General features: G+C 44.6%; 1 protein-coding gene across 4 annotated transcripts in view; it reads right to left on the bottom strand.

The window, feature by feature from the left end:
* Window positions 1–22,792, bottom strand: part of Ddr2 (discoidin domain receptor tyrosine kinase 2) — a 144,529-nt gene that overhangs the window by 107,007 nt on the left and 14,730 nt on the right. For all 4 annotated transcript variants that reach the window (XM_050158200.1, XM_050158199.1, XM_050158201.1 and 1 more), the window contains exon 2: window positions 19,266–19,416. The gene's annotated coding sequence lies outside the window, so the exon portion shown is untranslated. The remainder of the gene's footprint in view (window positions 1–19,265; window positions 19,417–22,792) is intronic.

The raw sequence follows: 22,792 nt of genomic DNA, 5'->3' as shown, positions 1-22,792 counted from the left end.
GGGGGGGAGGGGGGGGGGGGGGGAGGAAGGAAGGAAGGAAGGAAGGAAGGAAGGAAGGAAGGAAGGAAGGAAGGAAGGGAAAAGGAGGGACAGAGGGAGGGAGGGAGGGAGGGAGGGAGGGAGGGAGAAAGGAAGGAAGGAAGGAAGGAAGGAAGGAAGGAAGGAAGGAAGGAAGGAAGGAAGGAAGAGGGAGGAAGGAAGGGAGGGAGAAAAGAAAGGTAAAAAGCCCAGGGACAAAATGTAGATAAAGAGAAAAAGATTAAAATAAGAGTTAAGGTAAGACCAAGTATTCATAACTAATAAGAAGTCTCCATCTCATGATTTGGGAGCCGATTGGTGGCCCCAAAGAAAGCCTGGTACACATAGCAAACAAAAAGAACATGGGTCATTTCAGTCTTCTTCCGGCCATTTCTGTTTATTGAATGAATGTCAGCTAAGTGCCTAGTGTGTAAGCCTTTGGGTCTGGCCCACGCTTCCCAAAGCAAATGGAAAAGACCCAAGTGTCCAACGATGAGTCAACAGACCAGGGCAACGTGGCTCCTTAAAGCCACAGGCCATCTCCAAGCGGCAGGGTTTTGCTCATTGTGACTGGTGAGCTCACCAGGGACTGGAGCGGGGACACGACGCAGGTAAAACACTTCCCTCACAAGACTAAGGACTTGAGTTTGGATCCCCAAAGCCATGTAAGTCAAGCATGGTGGTAGATATGTAATCCCAGAAACACCACGAAGGGCAGCGGAGACAAGCAGATCCCCGAAAGCTCCAGGGGTGAGAGGCAGAGGGACAGTTAGCCTAGCCTATGTATTGAAACTCCATGACAACGATGGACCAAAATGGAAGCACCTGAGGACAGACACCTGCAATATCCACTGACGTTCATTCATGCCTGCTGTGCATATATGTGTCCCCATACCCCCAAGTTAGATATGCACACATACACACGCGTACGCGCACACATGAACATGCGCGCACATGCGCATTTTTATTTGCATATGGCCACAGCTGCCCTAACTGCTCTTTCCTTTCCCACGACTCACCAGGCTTTGATGTCACTAAGTTTTCCAGTTAAGAGACACAGATTCAACATGAACTGAGGCGTTCTTCTCTGCCTTCTATAGTTCCAACTTGGCCCATCAGAAATGATACAGAGAATCTACAGGGGGATGGAGGCCAGGTAAGACTGTCCTGTGAAGACATCCCCAGACTCCTGACAGCTGCCCCCCCCCCCGGGGAGGGAGTTTTTCCATGCACAAGTTTTTAGGATGTATTAATTTTCCTTGTAAGGTAGGCTATGGGAAAGAATTTTAAAAAGCACATTTGAGTTGACTGTTATGTCTCTGAAATTAATGTCTTTATACCTAATTATAGAACTAAACTGGACTATTAGAGCCCATAATTAAAGAATGTACGTAACAATGAAATTATAGTGGGCAATGATTTGAGAAAAATCCTAATTATACTCTGTGAGCCTGAAGTCCCTGGCACAGACTCTCATTGCTATTTTCACTGCAGAAATCACTCCAATGAGCTCATCTCCAGGGTTTACATGTCTCTCAGTGTGCTTGTCTCTCGGGACAAAGAGGCCCTGAGATCAGGCCCACTGCGAACTTTCACATAAACCAGGGGGCCCAGTGCACCATTGTAAGAACAAGCTGTACCCTGGTGGAGGGGGCGCTGGGCTGGGGAGATGGTTCAGAGGGTAAAGTATTTGCAGAGCAAGAGTGAGGAGTTGTGTTTGAATCCTCCAGAACCCAAAGAAAAACCACCAATATAGCACACACCTGCTAGCCTCGCGTTGTATCCTTTTATCCGTCTTACCACAGATGCACCGCCAAGAGGGAAATTCCTAGGGTTCGTGGGCCAGCTAGTCCCACACATGAAGGGAGAAACGACTAAAGAAACCCTGTCTCAACGAAACAGAGCAGAGGCTGACACCAGAGGTTGTCTTTTGACCTGCACTCATAGGTCATGGCATGCATGCTGCATATTCACACATACACACACACAAAGTAAAAAATAATGTCTCATTATAATGACAGAATGAATGGATATTTGACCAAATCTTTCATTTAGAAATATCATCAAAATAATGAGCTGGTTAATAAACTGAAGAGTATTTGAATTCATGTATGTATATTTGTCTAATATATAAATGGCGATTGTGGATAGTGTGTGTGTGTGTGTGTGTGTGTGTGTGTGTCCAGAGGAATGTGAAGAAAGATAAATATTATGATTTAGATACGAAATGCTCCCCCTTGGGCTTAGATGTTTGAACACTTAGTCACCAACTAGTGACATTGTTTGGGGGAGGGCTTAGAAACTTGGAAAGGAGGAATTAGCTGGAGAAAGTGGGTCACTGAGAGATTGGGCTTTGAGGTTTATAGCCTGGCCCTACTTCCAGTCCCAATCCTGCTACCAGTTCTGCTGGGGTGGAGTCAAGCAGCTGCCACCACAGAGCCACCTGCCAACAGGCCTTCCTTACCATGATGGGCGAGATTTCCTCAAGGCCCAAATCAAAACAAACCTCACCTCACTTAGTGCTTCCAGACAGGTATTTGGTCATCGGAGGAAGCAAAGTAATTAATATAAGAAGTATGATGTAGCCGGGGCGGTGGTGCATGCCTTTAATCCCAGCACTGGGGAGGCAGAGGCAGGCGGATCTCTGTGAGTTCAAGGCCAGCCTAGTCTATAGAACAAGTTCCAGGACAGGCTCCAAAGCTACACAGAGAAACCCTGTCTCAAAACAACAACAACAACAACGAGTATGACATGAGGCAGATAGTTCCTGTGGCTCCAGCCACTAGTTTATGAGCAACGCTCCAAGCAACAATTCAGAAATACAGTGAATAATGAGTCACAAAAGCAAACGGCAAATACTAAGAGCGTCCTGGCTAGTTTTTTTGTTTGTTTCTTGTTGCTTTGTTTGTGTCATGATGACGCAAGTCAGAGTCATCTGGAAAGAGGAACCTCAGTGGAGACAATGCCTCCATCAGATTGTCTGTAGGCAAATCCACAAGGCGTTTTCTTGATGAAAGATTGATGTGGGAGGACCCAGCCCACGGTGGATGGTACTATCTCTAGTCCCTAGTCCTGAATGGTAAAAGAAACCAGGCTGAGCAAGAAACAGAAAACAAGGCAGTAAGCAGCATCCCTCCTTGGCCTTCAGTTCCCAAAGCCAGGTCCCTGCCTTCAGTTCTTGCCCCGACTTCCTTTGATGGTGGACAGCCATGTGAAAGTACAAGATGAAGTAAATCTTTTTCTCCTCGAGTTCGTCATGCCATTTTCTCACAACAATAGAAATCCTAACTAAGACAAAGAGAAACTGTAGAGGAACAGGAGCAGAGAGGATCTGCTCCCACAGAGTGTTGTGATCAGACACTTTTAACGGCACGTGTGTTGACTCAGCTCATCCCACCGCAGCTCCGTGAGAGGGGGAACAGGGGGAACACGGTTCAGTCACAGATAGAATGACCACAGCACCCGCTGATGAAGAACAGACCCAGGTGAACCAGGAGTTGGGTAGCTATGGTGCGTTTAGAACCGGTGACTGTATAGCTTGGATGGCAGAAATGGAAAGCCAACACCACAAAGCCTGTGATGGGGACGGCAAGAAGGCTGATAAATCTGTCGAGAGGCAGAAGAGGAAGAAAGGCTAGAATGGAGAGTGAGTTCTTCACAACGGCTGTACCTCTGACACACCTAAGAACTTCCACAGAGAGGTGTCCAACAGGCAGCTGCAGATCCAAAGCAAGCACCTGAGAGGACAAGCAGGCCAGAGAGGCCGGTCTGTGAGAGAGAGAGGCCTTTGAAAAGAAGGGCCTGAAACCTAGGGCAGCCTGAGAAGGAAGGTGACAAGGAAGAAGGTCGCTTAAAAGATACTGATTCCCGGGTACTGGCTATTAGTCACTGCTTGCAGAGGCTCTGGACCCCCACCCCCAGGCCACTCCCCACTTCCTCTATCACAGCCACACGCTTGGCAGATGCTAAAGATTTGATCGGTTGCTATTCCTTCAAACTGCTCAATAGTTAAGCTATAAAAAGGTAAGATTCCCATGTGTCTAGTTCACTACTGAATTCTAATAGCCCTGTGTCTGACCTGCCCCTACATAAATATGTCCTGCTTGTGCCATAAATAAGGGCAGAAGTGGGAAAACTTGGCTGATGGAAAGGCGGGAACTAGAGGTCATATTCCTGGCCCTTTTCCATTTCTTCTTACACAGTGCCTCTCTCACACCTCTGCCCATTTCTCAGGGCAGTTCTCAGTTCTCAGGGCTGGAGAAGTCACCGCTACACGATGCACACACGTGTGTGTGCACACCTCTGAGTGTGCGTGTGTGCGTGTGTGTATGTGGACGCGTGCAGAGAGGCCAAGCCACAGCCACTCTTCCCTAAGAGCCCACACTTCTCATTTAATGTGAACCTCCTGGCATGCAAATCAAAGATTCAGTCCAGCAAGTCAACCACCATCCCAAGCATAAGATGTTTATTGGGGCCAGAGGAAAAAGCAACATCGCACCCTCTGGCTCCACAGATCTTGTACCAGAGTCAAATCCCTGGAATTAGTGTTCGGACTCCTCCACTAACGTAACCACTTGTATCTGGCAAATCAGGGAGGAGCCACTTACCCTTCCTAATCGTGTGAGCCAGTATCAGCAAATAACAGCGCAGGCAGAATCTTGCTCTTGTCTAAAGCAACTGGAGCCCAAGGCATCAGCAAAGATGAATTCTGCCAACATCTTTGAAGTCTTCGGATTTGTGTTAGCCAAGTTGTTGGTGGTTGTGATGGCTATTCTTGGTTGCCTAATTGACTACATCTGGAATTAACTAAACTCCAAAAAAAATGGAGGGCTTACCAGTGAGGGTTTTATTGTCCTTGTTTTATTTTTGTTTTTTGCTTAATTTATAGTAGGAAGATTCACTTCTAATCTGGATCTTGAGTCAGTAACACTCACCTTTAATTCAGGCCATGCCTTGTGCTGGAAGCCTATCTAAGGACATGGAAGAAGGAAGCTTTTGCCTTCTGCCTGCTGGCTCTCACCTTGCTAGCAAGTCCATTCCTTCACTGGCATTAGAACCTGCTTCAGCACTCCAGAATCTACTGAAGACCAGCTGAGACATCCAGCCTCACGGACTGAGCAACTTCTGGATCCTTAAACTCTCCATTCATAGACAGTCATTGTTGATTAGCTGGACCACAGCCTGTAAATCATTCTAATAAATCCCTTATACATATAGAGATACAGATAGATGAATAGATAGATTAGATAGAAGATAGATAGATGATAGATAGATAGATAGATAGATAGATAGATAGATAGATAGATAGATAGAAGTTATACTGTTCTAGAGAACCCTGACTAATACAGTGGTCAAGATGAAACCAGATGACAGATAATTTCTTAATCAACAAGCATCATCGTTTGCCAAAGAGACACCCTACCTGGAAAGCTGTGACCCATTACTTGGCTGATACAGTGTTACTGTGAAGGGACTTTGTGGATGTAATTGAAACATAATGAGTTGGACATTTTCAAAGATGATATGGCTGTGTCTTGTCCCATTATAACAAAGCCGTAACTTTAAAGTACATCTGATCCCCTCTGAGGAAGAAACCCTGCCTGTGTGTATAGAAATCTCAGCCCAGGCTAAGAGTTTCAACCTTCCTTCCAGAGAGTTTGCCCTGTGGACACGAACTTACTGACTATCCCTCGCAATCACATGAACCAATAATTAGATATTTGAAAATAAGCATGCATTGGATTATGATCAAATAAGTGTATCCATCCTCTTAAATTTCTATCATCTCCATGTAGTTACACACTCAGTCTTTGCGTTGAGTTCTTCAAATACACGCCATTGTTCATTATATCACCCTTACTATGCGAGAGAATACCACGTCTTATTTCTCAACCTAATAGTGTAACTCTCGACCTACCTTTATCCTTTCCCATTATCATATCCAATAAGGCGTTGACCAAAAGCAAAATTAGAAATATAAAACAATAATAATTGTTGGGAAATTCACTAGGCCTAAGGTGCTACTCAAGATGGCAGAGATGTGACTAGGAGCCATGCTCTGTGCCTGTGGCTAGTGAGAGCCAGAATGCCCACCTCGCCTTGGAGGCCTCCCACATAGCCTGAAACCCATCATTAGGAACACAGCGCTATCATTAGGAGCAGAGCTTGTCACAAGCCTTCCTAGATGTATATGTCATACCTGAATCACCCTCTCCCAGTTATTTCACTGGTGATAATGCTAATGGTGACGAGGGAATAAATAGATAGCACAAGTAAAATCTTTCCAGTTTTTGACAAGATGGGAGACAGAAAGGGAAGGAAGGAGGGGGAGGGAGAGAGAGGGACAGAGAGTGTACACTATGAGAACAGCAATCTTCTGAACAGGGAATGAAGAGAGAGTGGCAAAGAGTGGTCCTCAGGCAGAAGGACTTCCAGGGAAGGGGTTGGAAACCGTGGAAGGATACAGCTCTTTCCTGGCACGCCACTAAGTCGAGTTCAGATCTTTCAAACTCTGACTCCAACCATGCACAAGTGCCTAAGTTCTTCCCATTCATCTACACAGATGGAGTGGAGGAAATAGATATCAAAGAAGAAACTTGGAGCTCACAGAGAGAATCTGTTTTAGAGGTTACAAACTTGAAAGAGCTATGGTTTGGATGCGCAAGTCCCCTACAGACCCATGTGTTTGAACACTTGGTCCCCAGCTGTGGTGGAAAGTTATGGAACTTTTAGGAGGTGGAGTCTTGTTAGAGGGAGTCACTTCGAGGGACTTTGATAACTCAGTTCCATTTCGTGTCCACTCCCTGCTTCTTGAGTATGAAAGCAATGTGACCAACCACCACGGAGCTGCCTATTGACATGACAGACTCTGTTTCCTCAAACTGTAAGATGAAACAAACCCTCCTTTAAGTGATTACTTGTAAGGTAGAGTTATAGAAATAAGAAAATTAATGCAGAGGGTACTGTTGGAGTCCATGGGCATGGATCCGTTCTACCTTGTCCAAGGGTCAGAGAGTTCAGGCCTATTCTTGCTCCTTCAAGGTTATGGCAGGAGATTTGATCCAGGGTGTAGCTGCCTACAGGATGCTTGGCCTAAGGTACGGTCACTGCAAGTCCTGCCTACCCAACAGAAAACTTAACTCAGGATATAGTTACTTGATGTTTCAGGTGTTGAAGAGGTAATTACTTTGTTTGCTCCTTGTTTCTGTCCTGGCAAAGAAGTCTTGTCTTCATCTGCTTTTGGATTGGGGTATATAAAGCATATAGAAAATAAACACAGGCGAATTCAACATTCACTGAGTTGCCCTCCTAACTCTATTCTGTGTCCCTGTCTATTTCTTCTGTATCTGTGGTTTTCTCTGCCCAACATTTATAATCCACATGCCTCTACCCTGGAAAGTACGAACCCATCAAGACTGGACCCTGAGAGATGTTACTCCAATATGGGACCTGACAGGGTACCAACCGAAATCTTAAAATTTTTAAATATGGAGAAATTAGGAAGAACAACAACAGTTACAAAATATGACAAATAACTGGCTTTCATGTTTATCTGTTTGGAACCAGAGCCCCCAGCAAGATTCCACACTGCAGACATATAGGATGGAGCCTAAACGGACTTCACAATGGGATTCAGACATATCTTAGCACACATGGAAGACTATTGAGATGGAATTTTCTAGAAATATGATGAAGAATTGAGAAAGTTCAGGGGAAATTGCTAATTTTATATATAAAAAAAATAACCAATCTAGCCGTAAATCCGGACTCTGTATGACCTGCCTTTGACTGACAGTGGGGTGATGACGTATTCATGCATGATAGCACGGTGCTCTGGAGAGGAACCTTGTGATAAGACTGAAGATAATATATTTTTTTGGAAACATTCTCTGTACTGCACTAAGGGGAGTACCTACATCACCCCTCCAAGGCCCAGGAAACATTGTGGAAGAAGTGGCAGAGGATGGGAGCAGTACCGTGAAACACCCCCTAGATAGGACACGGAAGCTACAATCATGAGCACACAGCAGCTGTGTGGATACTTTCAACACACCATCGTGGATAAGTGAGGTGCTCGTGAGACCCCGTCCCTTTCTGAGGGACCTGCTGGGAGTTAATGGCTACCGTAGTCACTTGTTGCAGTCTAATAAACTCTACAATCTTTGCTAGGAATGATATGGTTAACACACAAAGAGCATGAGATTACAAAGATAATCACTTAAATTGAAATGCAGTTATCAAAATCTCAGAAATGTGCATGGTACAGTTAGATGTGGGTAGCCTATCTAACAAGATCCGGTCAAGTATCTCATAGCACAAATTTTAAGCACCAGTACCTAAGAGAGTGGCAACATTTTAATGAAGTATGAAATACCTTTGATTTCTGATAATTGAAGAAAATACTAAATTTTGTTTATGGTTAAAAAATAATACATAGCCTTTTCTCTCAAAGGTCTTGAATATTGATATGTCCCTCTTCAATTCTTCCACCTTGGCCTCTTGTGTGAATCTCAAATCTGAAGCCCTTTACTTTATCGTCCATTTACTCCCCTGTCTCCAGACAAGTCCACACTGAACACTAGTAAATAAGTATTAGGCCTAGGTGTAAATTTAAAATCTTACCAGCGAAGGAAAACCCCAAATATTCTGCAGCCACCTAATCCAAATCCTCAACATTTTTAGCTCCCTAAACATTTTTCTAAATTATGTATTACTTAGGTTCTGCTTATGTTTCATTTATAGCAAGGAAAAAAACTGAATTAAACTAGAGTGAATTCAATTTTGCCTTTCCACTATAAAATTTTTACAGAGCAAATAATTTATAAAAACGAGGCTACAGGAAGGACTTGAAACATTTTAAGAAAGCAAACTGTTTGTAGACACTTTAGCCAGCCTCCCAGGTGCAATGGCCACATGTAGTGAATTAAAAGGCAGGGTACCAGACTTTCCAAAGGACATCCCCCCACCCACGGTGAATTTTCATGAAAAAAAATCTGAAATTTATTACACTTGGTAATACTAGAAACTATTTAGTAAGTTGCTTGTATGAGAACAGAGTTTTAACAGGGCAAATACTAATTTAGTACAAACACGCCCTGACGGTTATCGGCTGAGTACTTACATTCAGTACTGCTCATAAAATCCTGTGCCTATCTGCGTCCATTATCAAGACTGTGATGTGAGCACCCAATGGACCTGCCCTGCATTTCCCCAGAGATTTAAATTATGAAAGGTCTGTTCCCCAATCCAGTACCACTCCTGAAAGCACGTGTTTCTACATGAAGTGAAAGCCCCTCATCTAACAGTGACAGGTTGAAGTGTGTCCTCCACCTCAAGAAAGATTTCTTCAAGTCTTGACTCTGCCTAAAAATAGGACCTTGTTTGGAAATGGGGTCTTCACAGACGTTCTGAAGATTCGCCTTCTGAAAGAGACACTATCCAATGGATGTTTACAAAAGAAAACAGGTAAACACAGGGAGGAGGCTGGGTGAACACACAGGGAAGACTGGATGGGTGCAGGAGCCCTGAGAAGCCTGAAAGTGAAGTGGGCTAACTCCCTGGACCCTCCAGGGCAACCTGGGTACCTCCTTGGCCCCTCCAGAGCAACCTGGGTACCTCCCTGAGCGCTCCAGAGCACCCTGGGTACCTCCCTGGACCCTCCAGGGCACCCTGGGTACCTCCTTGGCTCCTCCAGAGCAACCTGGGTACCTCCCTGGACCCTCCAGAGCAACCTTGGCTCTGCTCACATCTTGGTTTTGTGTTTTCTCCAGAACTGTGAGGCTGTGAGTTTCTGCTTCCTTAGTGCTCAGTTTTCCAGCAACTTGTTAGAGAATCCCTAGACAGCTAATAGAAACAATCTAATCCATTGGCTTCTTTTTTCTTTCTTTTTTTTTTATTTCATTCAGAATTATTTCTGCATCAGTCACAGGCTAAGGTTTCATGTGTCTGACATTCATGGGGCCTTACTTGGCATTTTAAAAATCAAAGACTAAGCTTGGATCTCCCTGCTACTGAACCTTCATTTTGGGTGGCTTGTCCGTAAAACTTTGTAACAGGCTTTTGGCCTTGGATTATTAGTCACCAATTGATTCACTAAATATTGAATTAAGGTAGTGTTTTTCTGGATTTCTGAATTTTGACTTTGGCATTTTTAAGCCTGTACCCAAGGCACATGAGTCACCCACTGACTTGTCCCCAGTCCCACCCCTGTCTCCCTAAGATCCCCTCTACCTATTAGTTTTCATTTTGTCCACAGTAACCAGCCTCCCTCCCGTGCCCTTGACCTCTGAATGGTAATGCTCCATCTCGGGTGAGCGACAACTGATCGCATCTGTGAATTTTAATAACGAAGCTGAAATTTCTGGTAGAGAATTGAGGAACGTGCCAGTTAAAGCTGACCCTAACTGGATGCCTACAGGCCCATCCTAGACACTTCCCTTGAGGATCGGAGTTGCACCATTGTTGGCATGGGCACCCTTTGACATTCTCTTGCTACACCTATGCAATCTAAGCCATGCTCACCTTTGGGCTACCAATTGGAGAACTGCGAAAGAGACAGCCATAATTGAAAGCCCAGTCATCCCACACTGGTCCGTCTCTCACCACTGCTCCAACTATACCTTTCAAATGTATTTGGCCTTGAGATTTGGGGGTTTTGTGTGTATTATTTTTTAAAAAACATAACAATGCAAGAGCCTGCTCATTGGCTCTCTCTTCATCATTTTTGGATTTATTCAATAAAACCCCTCATGGTTTTATTGAAGGGATACCAAAGGAGCTCTGAGACACTGTTCAAATCTTCAGGAAACCTGGGGTCTGACACAGTCTAGCCATGTCCTGTGTGTGTCTCCAGGAGGCCACTCCACCCTCCACCCCCGTCCTGTCACTTTTACTTGATTTTCTTCCCCTGTAAATGGAGTAACGATCTCTGTCCTTCTTTCTTATAGTGTTTGACTCAAGAGACTAGTAAGTGCTCAGTCACCTTGTTAACAAAGCAAGCTCTACCCCAAGGCTTGCAAACACATAAGTGTACGGAGGATCACAGGACTACGTTTGTAACCATCAAAACACTCCTAGGTAGTGACAGGGGATAGATCATGGTACACTCAAACTGTAAGTAATTTTTGTCTTCATTCAAACAATTGTTGATTTGGAGAGGGAAACAGAGACAGAGAAGTTTTTGTTTTTAAAATAGAATATGTACACAAAGCTATAATCTATGTACCTTCGGGGATATGCTGGGAACTGTAAGGTTAAGGCAAGCAGCCACCTCTGCAGTGGTAGAGAAGAGGGCTAGGAAAGGGAATGTTACTTCGCATTGTGTTTTTTAAGAGGTGGGCTAAGGTTGGTGTAACAGGGATTTGGGTGTCTTTAAACACCGCCACCCCCTGGGGAAAAAAAAACCTAAAGGAAGTAAAATGCTACTGAAGTACCAATTCTCCAGCTGCAACCACATGCCAGCTGATACACCAGTCTCCTAAAGGCAAGACTGCTTTTAACCGCATTGGGGATTAATCCAGGGTGCCATGCAAGCTAGACAAATACTCTACCATCGAACTAGCTCCCTGCTCTTCCTTTTACTTTTTATTAGGAGAAAGGAGTTCATGAACCTGTCCCAGCCTGATCTTGTACTCACTCTGCAGCCCACTCAGGCCTTAAACTTGAGATCCTCCTCCTCCTGGGCCTGCAGAGTAGGAGTGTCTGGGCTTCCCAAGTACGCACCACCAGAAGGGAAGCATTCTTACCCGCTAAGTCTCTTCCTCTGTGCACGCACAAATGCATACACTTTTAAACAACTGGAAGAAGTAACCTTGCAGTGGTTAAGATGTATACTAGCTAATCAGAGCAATGACCCATCACCCACTCCACTGTGGTGCGGAACCCTTTCCGTATTCCACACTACCCCTGTTGCCATCAAAGTTGCTCATCCTTTGTCTGCTGCCCATTCATCCCTCTTACAAACACTTAAGGAATGCCCGCCATGTGTTTTGCATCGATTGCACTTGGTTCCAGAAAGGCAAACAAGAAAAGATCTGTATACTTAAGCAATTCAAAGATTTAGGGATGTTGCCTCACTGTCCTAAAGACCATTCAATTAGGTCCTCCCACCCCATGGTATTGAATTCTTATTCAAATTATATTGTCTGTTATACTCTTGGCATGTGCTGTGATTTTGATAAAAAAAAAAGTGTATGTGAGTGGCCAAAATGTCATGCATGGCCACTGTTAATTGAAACCACTGGGACCAGAACAAGAAGGAAATGGAACACGACGCAGGAAGTGCAGCATTTGAGAGGTGGAAGAGAAAGGCCGCTTCAGGCACAGCCATAGCCTGTGAGGAGGCACAGATGGGGAAGGGGCATGGGTAGAAACAGGGGTCACAATGCTCCAGAACTGTCGGGAATCTTGGAGAGTCTCCTCAGACTCCCTGACTCACAGGTACACTGTGCATGATCCGAGAAGGAACTGGCCTGCCAAGACCACATGGCTGAGCCAACCTGGTCATGCTGAAATTAGTAATGGACCACTTTGCCGTGTTTAACACAAGTCCTGGGGATGTGTTGCCCTCAAGAACAAAGGTAAGTTCCAATATGGGAAGCAGGGCACAGTCGAAAGAACGAATCTGAAAGAGCTTTGGAGAAAATGCATGGAGGGAACTGAGGGGGTTGACACTAGAAGGACCAGCTGGGATTCAGTTCTGAAGACTGTGGACATCGGGCCAAGGAATGTGCGCCTGGTTTTCCTCGGAAGGCACAGAACGCTCCATAGGCTTAAGCAGAGCCCAAATAGAAACCCTGCGTTTTGTGCTGTTTTTGTTGTTATTGTTTTCTCTGTTTGGCTAGGATTGGATTGATTTGTGGAAAGAATTTAACTTTGAGCAAGGAAGATCTTTCAGAAGATCTCTAAAAAAAAAAAAAAGGTCTCAGAATACAAAGAAAAGGAGAAAATTCCCTAGGATTTTGTGTATTCTCTCTAGGAAGAGAAAGGACACTTGAATCACATCTTCCTGTCTTCAAAAGTTACATAAGGTTATGCGGTCCTTTTACTTCTTTTTCTCATATAAAACTAATTTATGCACATTTATGACAGTTTAACTACATAAAGAACCAAAGATGCATCCCTAGTCTTCGTCACACTTAACCATGATGGCTAATCTTGATTCTCAACTTGACACACCCAAGAAGGAACCTCAGGGGAGAAACTGCCTCCATCCCATTGACCTATGGCACGTCCGTGGGGCATTTTCTTGATTGCTAATCAAAGCTGAAGAGCCCAGCATATTGTGATCGGTGCCCCTGAGGACCAGAGGAGGTGGTTCTATGAGGTCTAAAAATGGTATCCGAACATGAGCCTTGGAAGAAAACAGGAAGCAGTGTTCCTCCATGGCTTCTGCTTTAGTGGCTGCCTCCAGGTTCCTTCCTTGAGCGCCTGCCCTGGCTCCCTCAGTGATGGACTCTAACCTGTAGGCTTAATAAATCCTTTCCTCCCCAAGTTGTTTTTGGTCATGATGTTTTATTATAGCAGTAGGAAAGCAAAGAAGAACACTAGCATTTGGAGAAATCTATGCCTTGATTTTGTACTTTTTATATAACTTCATTGTTTCTATTTTATGTCATATAAAGTGACAAGAATCTTGTATTATCTCACACTCAGAGGGTCTCAGATCATTTAAAGGTATTCTCTTTCTCTTTTTTTCTCTCTCTCTCTCTCACACACACACAACTTACACAACTCAAAATTGGTAATTTATATTATTCCTTTTATACATTTTATAAATTTATAATTTATATTACAATTTATAAATGTTGTAATAAGTGTCTTTATGTATAAAGCTTTCTTCTACAAGAGTGCTTTCTTAATGCATTCATAAAACTAAAATTCTTTAATCACACAGTATGGACACTTTTTAAGGTTGTTCGTATATCTTTTCTGATTGATTTCCACTTTTTATCATTTAATACATTAAAATATAAAATTCCAGGACTGGAAAGAATTAGAGCATTTATTGAATGAAAGTAGCTTCTATTTTAACGGTCTTTTATTAATTAATAAATAGTCCCATGTAAAGAAAAGAAAGAAATCTCCATAAAACTAGCTCCTCGTGGGGGAGGGGTGGCTGAGTTAGCTTTCTCTCTCACTCCTTGGCTGTTCTTTGCATCCCCGTGTTCTTCTGTCTTCCCATCAGTATTATTACATCACCTTTCTATTCTCAGAGGCCATGCCAGCCTCTAGGATTTATGGAGGGGAATTCCACTGCGAATTTACCAGCACAGTGCCCAAGTGTTCATCCTGAGGCTTCCGCATCCTTGCCTAAGGCTTTGAAAACTACAGTTTTGCAACAACAAAAAAAGAGTAACGGTGCTTTCCTGATCCTCAAGGCTTCTGTGTTTCCGCACTATCTCCCCTTGGGTGCAATCACTGTCTCGTTCTGGAGCCACAGGAGGCTGGCCTCTGTCCATCCCAGAGCTGATACATCTGGAGTCACCACCCTCCAGAGCAGCCAAGGCCCCTTCCTCTCTCTTCTGATTGGCATTGTTTGGCTGCAAGCCCCCTCACTCTCTCACTGGGCACCATTCAGGCACCTGCAGCTCCGAGCTACCTTCCCCTTTGGTCTTTCTTACACATTGTCTTGAAATCAAGTCTCCCTACAGCAAAGCTGATAACATCTCTCACAGTGCCTCTCAGCGACACCAATTCCTTGTCACCTACATGGGAACAAAGGCCTAATATTTTGCAGTGGTTTCATGAAAAACAAAAATCATATGCTTTTAGATGAGTAAGCCACAACATGAAACACTATAGGATCTGTAGGATGAGGCCTTCCAGATATAAGGAATGTCAAGTTCCTTAAGGAAGTCCCTGAGGGCTTCCTGGAAGAGGTCAGGTGGTTTTCCATGCAAGGAGTTTTAGTTCATGCCTACAGTCTCTCAGATATGAGTTGGATTCTACACCTGAGGAAGAAAGAGGGCTCTCTACTCGTGCCTAGTTCACCTTCTTATAACATAATTTGTATGGTATGCTATGTAGACAGAGAAAAATGGAATTTAAAGCCCCAGGGTTATAGCAGATTGCCACAGAATCCAACACGCTGAACCTCTTGGGCTCCAGGTAATCCTGCCTCCTCCTATGCCTACCTCCTTTGAAATTCTGTTCTAGAAGAAAAGCCGGGTTAGGACGAATACTCAAGACTAGCAGATCGGAGCAGAGTGCCCACATTCTCAAGTGACTCTGTGGAGCCCTTCCACCCCCACCTCCCACAACCTCCGGACTTCATTGTGTCTGTGGAACAGATGCCTGGTTCAAGCTTCTGCTGTTCCTGGCCCTAAACCCTGCCTTCTGTCGTTGTGTGCAGTCTCGTACGCTTGGCGCACACAAGCAGCTATTCTAGGAAGTGTGGGTGCCATCGTCTCACAATCCAAAAACCCCAGAGAAGACACAGGTGGCGCAATTCTTCCTGGGAAATTTAAAGAAGGAAACATCTGAATCTGGCTGCCCAGAGGCCAGACCAGAGGTGGGCTGGGACTAGCACTGCCTTTGTGATGGAAAACACAGGCGACAACCAGCCCGTACAAGGACTGTTTCTTCCTTTGTATTCGTGTCTGGTGGGGTGGTGTGTGTGTGTGTGTGTGTGTGTGTGTGTGTGTGTGTGTGTGTGTGTACGCGCACGTGCATGACTTGGCATACACGTGTCTCTGCACATATGTGGAAATTAAGGCGCAGCTTTTGGAAGTCAGTTCTCTCCTTCCACTGGGGCTTCTGAGGATCAAACCAAGGTTATCAAACATGTGTGGCAGCTGTTTTTATCCACCGAGTTCAAGCATACTTCTCAGAGTTTCTTCTGAAACTCTGTGCCCTGTGCGCTGGAAAGCAGGGATTCAGACTAGCTTCAGGCCTGAGTAGTAATTCAGTCGCCATTGCCAGTGTGGAACGCTTAATGTTATTCCCCACAATCCATATCTGGGGCTAAAATATTCAATATGGTATGAAAAGGTGTAAGACTTTGAGAGCTGAAACTATGAAAATAAGATTTCTTGCTAGCAGTCCACATTCTTCTCAGAGAGCAATAGAGTTTATAGCGGATTCAAAATAAATATCAAATCAAAGCTAGCAGATTTGAAATCTTAGGAAACACTAGCTCCAAGTATGCTTGCATATACAGTGTCAGGCCCAAAGGAGAGTATTCCCCCCCCCCTCAAAGTTTATTTTTATGACATCTCAAACGTCACTCAGGACTACCTGCACTCAACAAGACAGACACCAGGAATAAACATCTCTACAAGTAAAGTCACCGCCCCACACACACACCCAGAGCAGGGACAGTACAAATGCTGGGTCCCCAAGATGGCATCCAGATGTCCTATCCCAGCCACAGTCAGGGTTCTGCTCCTCCTGGCCGCTGCTCTTCTTTGCAACCTTATCCACCACTCCTCCACCCACCTCTGCTCCGAGTAGTCCGCTATTTCCTCTCTTCTCCTCCTCACGTGCCCAGCCAGGTCTCTCTGGGTCCTTGCGGCCTAAGTCAGCTCCAACGATAACAACTGACCGTGCTCTCCCTTCTACATGCTGAATTCCTCCCCGGCTCCAAGGTTTGGCTCAAGCTCCGTGCCTTTCAAGTGCAGGGCATTTCTTCTAGTATATTTCAGAAAGAGGTGCCACTGTGGCCTTCTTTCTACCTTCGCCATCCTCTTGAGTAGTATAGTCTCTCTGTCTCTGTCTCTGTCTCTCTCTCTCTCTCTCCCTTTCTGCCATTGAATAACCTATCTGGGGATGTCTCTTAGGTACATAGTTCATTGTCTTCCCCTTCCAACTACGTCCACTATTCCTCGAACATCGCAGATGCCCAATAAACATTCCCATTTTACTGAGTAAAAATATCGTCCAAAGTTCGTGAATCTCCACAACAAAGCGCTTACTGACCTCCAGCCCACCAGTTGCTGACATCCGTCCTGAGCTGACACTTTTCGGAGCATTGCTGGAGCTGTGTTTCAGAAATGCCTAAACCTGGGAGTGTTTTACCTCCACTTGCCTCTGACGAATTAGCTTTCCTCCATTTCTAGGAGTCCCCTCACTCTCTGGTGGTATGCTTATGACAGCTGTGGATCCTCTAGTTAGCTACTTCTCCCAACCCCACCTTTTCTGAGATCACCCTGACACGGATCTTCATCCGCACAACCACAGTCTTTCATCTCAGCCACAATTTACACAGTAGCCTGCAGATGGCTCCCAGGTTTGTTTCTATTCAACCTTCAGCCATTCCCACTTCCAACACCCCAAGCAGTGCTGTCTTCATGTCTTCCAAGATGCACAGGACCCCTGTCTCCCATCGGAGATGAATGAAACGGGAACAGACCGCACCTAGGTCTCTGTGATGGGAAACAGCTTCTAAGTCATGCAGGAAAAATCAAGCTGCAGTTGAAAATTCAAGGAAAAATTCTTGTTGGCAGAACTCTCAACCAGAGATGATGCAACTGTGTCCGTCTGCTTGGAGCCTAACAAGGGTCAGGTTCCTGCTCTGCTATTAGTAAAGTGACTGAATAGTCGGCATCCATAGGGAAACAGTGGGTCCCTAGTGGACATTAGCGCTCTCAGGGAGAGAATGCCAATTGCTCCAGAACCTGGGTGTTTGAAATGTATATAGAATGTAGGTATAATTGGCCACCGTGTCTTCCTCTCACCTCACCTCTCTCTTCTCTCTCTTCCTCTGTCTGCTCACTTTCCCCCCCACATCTCCCATTTTCTCTGTCCTGTCTCCTGATTCTAATTTGCCCACTGTCTCTCTCCACTATCCACCCCCACCCACTAGCTCTCCTGTGTTTTCTGGTAGCTCAAAAGAACTTGAACTGGTGACAAAAAAAAAGGCTGGTACCTGAAGGAACTAGCATACTTCCGATAACTCCCAGCGCATCACCGTGAAAGGGTTAGGGGTTGGGGAAACGACAAACCAAGCTTTAAGTGGCAGGGCTGTATTTAGCCCATGACTTCCATATTGAAATAATGGATTCTGGAAATAGTTATTTCAGATGGAGAGTAGAGGAAATAAGACCACAATGATAGCCTCTCAAAGGTAGAAAAGGCTGATTCATAGATAAATAATGCTTGAAAATCTAAGGGAACAGGGAAAACCTGCAATAACTTCTGATTAGTGACTAAGCATAGCTATGAATTATTCATTCTGAAATATGAACTGTGAAGGCTTTGTTTCAGAGTTTCTCAAAGGAAGGAAGAAAAGAAAGGAGAGCAGGAGGGAGACTGATAAGACAGTTTGGGGAAAGAGTTCTTTAAACTATGGCTTATCACCACAAGAAGGGAGGAGTTCGCTTGGTCAGAAACAGAAAATTGTACATAGTCAAGAATTCCTGTGACAAAATGGAAATCTCCTAAGAGGGGGAAAAAAAAACACTGAATTTTTCCTGTCTTCAGGAATCATTTTCCTCCCAGTCCTACACAATGTGCTCAGTCATCCACATACTCAAAACATTCCAGAAACACTACTGGACACAGGCAAGTCTAAGGCAAGCCAGGAATCCTCACTGAGAAGCCTTCAAGTGCCAGACAGAGATACAGGCATGAAGCAGCTGGGGCATCTGAGATCAGTGAGCTCCAGGGTAGGGAGGGCTCAAGACCAGGACTGTCAAGGTAACAAGTCTTCAAAGAGCAGCCTCCATGGACCAGCCCCTGAGCAAGGTCCTAAAGATATGGACCTTCACACCATGAAGGAGACAAGCTTCTGTTATCAGTGAGCTCTATAACAGAAAGGTCTCCGATCCATGAAGCTGCCAGAGTGCTAGGGTCTGCGGTAACATCTGACCTGCCCAAAGGGTGAGGTGATCACAGAGACCAGACGTTACCTCTGACAGACTTCCTTGACATATGGGGAAACTCCTGCTAAAAGCTCTACAATGTAAGCATGCTTCTCTTTCTGCCTCCAGTCTTGGCTCAGTATATAAATTTTCCCTGTCTCTGAGGTAGACATTTGCAGTTATTTATTTCTCTAAAACTATTTTACAGATTACTGCTCTAGATCCCGGTTGGGGCGGTTCTGAGTATTGTTTTTCTATAAGTCACTTCAAATTACTGTTAAAAGAAAACAACTCATAAGAAGTGATGCGATTGTAATATTAGAAAACACACCCAGGAATCCAACACCCCCCTGAGTACTAGGACGGGCTAGTCCATGTGAGCCACACCCCGATGGTGGCTACTTCCATTATCATGTGGCAACAGAGCTACAGTGACAGACTACTCACGTCAATGGGTGTAGAACATCCTCTGTAGGACAGAACCCTCCAAAACAGAAGGCCCCCGCTCCTCTTCAGTTATTTCAGCTTCTTAAGAGAATCCAAGCAACAAGCCCGGAACTTTCTAGAGCATCGGATGTCAGGCCACTTGTAGATTTCCCTTGATGGAAAGAAGGAGAGGAAAAGCAATATTTTATTACAACATTTTGTTTCATTTTGCTCCTCCTTAGCATCCCCATCCGCAGTACACAGCAAAGCTTCCAAGCAACTGAGGCTCTCTGATGGAACTGGGCACGTCCCAGGGAACCTCAAAGAGTTTCATTTCTATCTCCTGATATTGACTGATTTTTAAATTAAAACAGAACATTCTAACTTTATTATATATTCCTTGATGACAATTATGCTAACATAAATATGAATTGCTGTGAGAAACAAATTTTCCCAGGAAAGTCTGTGAGAAGAACGACACCGTTTTACATGCTTTGAGATCCCAAACATCTGACCTCTCCAAAAACAGCTGGATTATCATATCTGCTTCTGGATTCAATTTGGTGCAGTATCACGTGTCGGTTAACCTCTGGAAAGCTCCTCCATGTACTCACAGGAGAATGAGGGAGGAGAAAGCAAAAGACATCTCGGCACGGTCATGAAAATAACTATCACATGGATCTCCGAATGAGACTCAAGGACTCGAAGTGATCCCATACGGCATCCCATGTGATAAATCTCACGTGTACCTCAGACTACCATCCTCTGCCTTAGATGTAACTGGTTATCTGTTCTGAATAGTTGTTGGCTCACAACCTCCCTGATATAGAAGCTAAGGAAGCACCAACTCCTCCAGTTAACTGGGTGTACACTGAATGCCCCAGATGTTCAACTCTGCACATATCATCAATGTGATACTGTCTTAGTTCTATTGCTGCAGTGAAATATGAACAAAAAGCAAGTTGGGCAGAAAGGATTCATTTGGATCAAGCTTCTAGATTATAGTCCATCATTTGGAGGAAGTCAGAACAGGAACTCAAGCAGGACTGGAACCTGGAGGCCATAGAGGGTGCTGCTTCCTGGCTTGCTTCCATGACTTGCTCAGCCTGGTTTCTTACAGAACCCAGGACCATCAGTCGAGGGATGGCACCACCCACCAACAGCTGAGCCCTCTCCCACTGGTCCTTAACTGAGAAAGAACACCTTACAGCTGGATCTCATGGAGGCATTTCCTCAACTGAGGTTCCTTCCTCTCTGATAAATCAAGCTTGTATCAAGTTAACACACAAAGCCAGCTAGTAAAGACATCCTGTGACCTCACACATGCAGCATGACAAAATGACATGGCACATGAGCAACACTTATACACACACACAATAATAATAATAGTAATAATAATAAAATAATTGAAAATTAAACCACTATAAAACTAATGGGAGGATGAAATCTAAGAAGCCTGAGATCAGAAACATTTCTTCCTTCCTTCCTTCCTTCCTTCCTTCCTTCCTTCCTTCCTTTCTTTCTTTTTTTCTTCCCTTCTTTCCTTTTCTGAAGCTGGGAAAACTAAAGGAAGTATTCTGTTCATAAAGAGAGACTGAAAATAAAGAATTTTGTTTCTCATGGAGACAAAAAAAATAGATCTTGCCTGTAGAGAGGCAGAAAATTGAGTCTGACATTCAGGTGAGTGTGGTGCCGTCTGTTAATGGATTAACCAACCACCTAAAGCAGGAATGGACATGGAAGTGGGTGAGACCATTTCAGAAGGTAAAACAGTCTTGGGGTCCACTTGTCCTGGGTCAGTAGGGAAAGAATAATACCCGTGTGTGCTCTGACCCAATCCAACTTCCTTATTTTTGCAGATGAACCTCAAACTCAGAAGGCTAATTTATTATCCAACAGCTCAGAAGATCTGAGAGAGTGAGCAACTGGGAAGTCAGCAGTGCCGGCCCTGAGCAGACAATCAGCTCAAGGGCTCCACCCACATCTTATCACCATTGTTCCTCCCCTTCCTGTTTCCACCTCCAGTTATTTTGGAGAAGAAAAGTCACAGTTCTCTTCCCTCTGTGCACATACCCATCACCTCAGATTTCTGGACTTGAAAGGACCTTAATGATTCATCCAATATCAGAGAAAAAAACCTATGGAAGCCAGGATTGAGAGGTTGAGAGGAGCCCAGTGACTTGCCACAGGCTGCCTATAGATTCCAGAATCAAATCCCAGCCTCTTGTTTCTTTCCTTTACACTACAAATGCTTGGTGTAAGAGGCTGTCTTTGTTAGGGTTTCTATTTCTGTGAAGAGACACCGTGACCACAGCAACTTTCAGAAAGAAAACCAATTGGGTGGCTTACAGCTTTAGAGGGTTAGTCCATTATCGTAATGGTTGACAAGGTGGTGCTGGAGACAGAACTGAGAGTCATACATCTTGATTTGCAGGCAATAGGAAGTGGTCTGTCTCACTGCAGGTAGCTTGAGCAAAGGAGACTTCAAACCTTGCCCCCACAGTGACGCACATTTTCTTACAAGGCCAGACCTACTCCAACAAGGCTACACCTCCTAACAGTACCAGTCATTGGTGGGGAGGGGGGGCATTTTCTTTCAAACCACCACAGAGGCCTATTTCTAAGATGTACTCTCCAGTGCCTAATATCTCCGAAAGTATGTTCTGTATTCCTCTTCCCTTGAGTTGTTCCTTCCCAAAAGAGCTCATGGTTCACTAAGCTTGTGCTACCATCTACCCTCTCTACAGTAAAAAAAAAAAAACATTCTGTGGGGGAGGGTCTAGGTATACTGTAAGTGTTTCTCTGTGTGTGGACACATTCATGTGCGTGTAGGTGCATGTAGAAGTCAGAGGTCAGTATTGGTTGTCTTCCTTAAAAAGGGTCTTTTTTGAGATAGTCATTGAGTTTGGAACTCACTGATGTGGGAGACTAGCTGACCAACAAGCTCCAAGGATTCTGTCTCTGCCTCCCCAGTGCTGATAGTATAGGCATCTGCCACCATGATGCTCTTTATGTGGCTGTTGGGGATCCAAGCCCAGATCCTCATGCTTGCACATCAGCACATTACCAACCAAGTCATCCATCATCTCTGGCCCCATGGCAACACTTTTGCTATCATATGAAAAGAAAGAAACCTATATGATTCTCTACAGTAGTTTCCAAATTTACTTGATTACGGGACTCTCATTTTCCCCCGCTGCTTTATCTACTAACTTGAGTCAAATTTCCAAAGGCTGCACTTTGAAAAACTTAATCAAAGTCTCATTATCAAGAATTCCCAAACCAAATATCCCCCATGGAGTGGTCTTCTTGGTAGGGACCTAGCAGGGAAGCCAGGAGACACAAGCGAAGTAAAGAGAAGCAGTGATCACCATCTGTCCCAGAGCCGTGTGCACTGCCAGCAGCAAAGAGTGAGATGGCCACACACACTGTCATCTGGCTAAAGGCACTCAACCCCAGCCACATGTTCCCACATCCTCAACACCAGCTATTGTGAGTTCCCTTCTACTTCTGTTCTCTGTTAGTAGAGACGCTGTCATGCCAGGTCC

Source organism: Alexandromys fortis, unplaced genomic scaffold (assembly GCF_014885135.2).
Source record: "Alexandromys fortis isolate MF-2015 unplaced genomic scaffold, M_Fortis_MF-2015_v1.1 scaffold_106, whole genome shotgun sequence".
Classification (NCBI taxonomy): Eukaryota; Metazoa; Chordata; class Mammalia; order Rodentia; family Cricetidae; genus Alexandromys; species Alexandromys fortis.
The sequence above is the reverse complement of the archived record's forward strand: the minus strand, read 5'-3'. Positions and strand labels throughout refer to the sequence as shown.